This window comes from Sturnira hondurensis, unplaced genomic scaffold (genome assembly GCF_014824575.4).
Source record: "Sturnira hondurensis isolate 20B ecotype Veracruz unplaced genomic scaffold, ASM1482457v3 Scaffold0013931, whole genome shotgun sequence".
Taxonomy (NCBI): Eukaryota; Metazoa; Chordata; class Mammalia; order Chiroptera; family Phyllostomidae; genus Sturnira; species Sturnira hondurensis.
In genome coordinates this window covers 4,063,954-4,065,467 of record NW_028086562.1, presented here as the reverse complement: position 1 = coordinate 4,065,467, position 1,514 = coordinate 4,063,954, and positions in this window count along the sequence as shown.

Here is a 1,514-nt window from a genome sequence, read left to right as displayed (position 1 = left end):
TCTGGGGGCCACCCAGTTGGGGTCCCTTGTCTCTCAGCAGGCACCTTGTGTCTTCCCCATGACACAGCCAGTGCCAGGAAGGACAGGCACTGGGGTCTCTCTCCGGCCACATCCTGGTGCCCTGCAAAGGTTCACGTAGCTTTCTGGCCTGGGAAGCTGAAGGATGAGGGTCCTGCTGGTCCCCTCCGCCGAGGCACGCAGGGGCCAGGGTCCACGGACCCAGCCTAGGCCTGGCGCTGGCAGCGACCGGGCCAGGCACAGGGCACAGCGCCTTGGATGCAGGGTCGACTCTCTGGGCACAGAGCGATAACCCTGCAGTGGGCGGTGGGCCTGGGACAGCGGGGCGGGGCGGGGGGAGGGGTGAAGCCCTGTGGGCTGTGTGATGGGGACCCGGGTGCAAGGTCTGGACGCGGTGGGTACTGCTTGTCCATCACCCCGGGAGGAGGGGCGGTGCGGCCTCGCACCTGGTGGGGGTCCTGGGACTGCAGCGGTGTGTCTGCCTCCTATGGGGGGGGGGTCTCCGTGGTGTTTCTACTCTAACACGTTAGCAACCCTCGTCGTGTTTCGTGGCGTCCTTGTCCTACGTGGGGTCCCCGTGGTGGATGGGACCCGGATCGTGTTTCGTGGCGTCCCCGTCGTTTCGGGGACCTAGGTCGTGCTGCGACATCGGCACCGTGCGTGAAGACCCCGCGGTGTGTTGCGTTCCCGTCCAAGAGAAGATCGTGAGGCGTGCGCTGGGGCCGCGTGGTGCGGTCCAGCTTCTTAGCTGGTTTGCGGTTGTGGCGGGGCCGCGTGTGGGTTTCTGGGAGCCGGCGTCCGCGGCGGTGGGACGGGAGCCCTCCCAGCGGCTCAGGAAGCGGCCCCAACCGGAAAGGGGGCCCCCGGCGCCGCCGCCGCCGCCGCCCCCGCCCCCGCCGAGCGGCCTTCCGGCGGGCGGGTCCAAGAGGAGCCGAGCAGGGTCGAGTCCCGGGTGGGCGGGACCGAGAGGAGCCGAGTGGCGCCGACTCTCACACGGGTAGAGCCGAGCGCAGCTGAGCGGGACCGAGTGGGGACCGAGCTAAGCCGAGTTCCAAGCGGGAGGGTCCGAGCGGAGCCGAATCCTAGGCGGACAGGGCCGAGGTCGAGGCGGATAGTCCCGAGCGTAGCCGAACGTGGCCGAGCCGCCCTAACGCGGCGGGGGAGAGCGCGTTCCTGGAAGAGCCGGCCGTGGGGCGGTCGCATTCCTGGCCAGCGTTCGACTGAGGCGGACGCTCGGCCCAGACGGCGCGCGGGGCGGGGCGGTGGCGCGGGGCGGGGCGGGGCGCGGGGCGGGGCGGCGGCGTGAGCTCAACGCCGGGCACTCAGTCCGAGCTGGAGCGAGCCGCCGGGAGGATGTACGCCGAGCCCCGCGCCGCCGCCGCCGCCGCGCTCTGAGGGCCCCTCACAGGCGCTCGGCCGCCCCGGAAGCCGCGCGTGCGGGGGGCGGGCGGGCGGAGGAGCCGGCGCGGGCGGCGGGGTGGGCGCGGGCCGGGCCG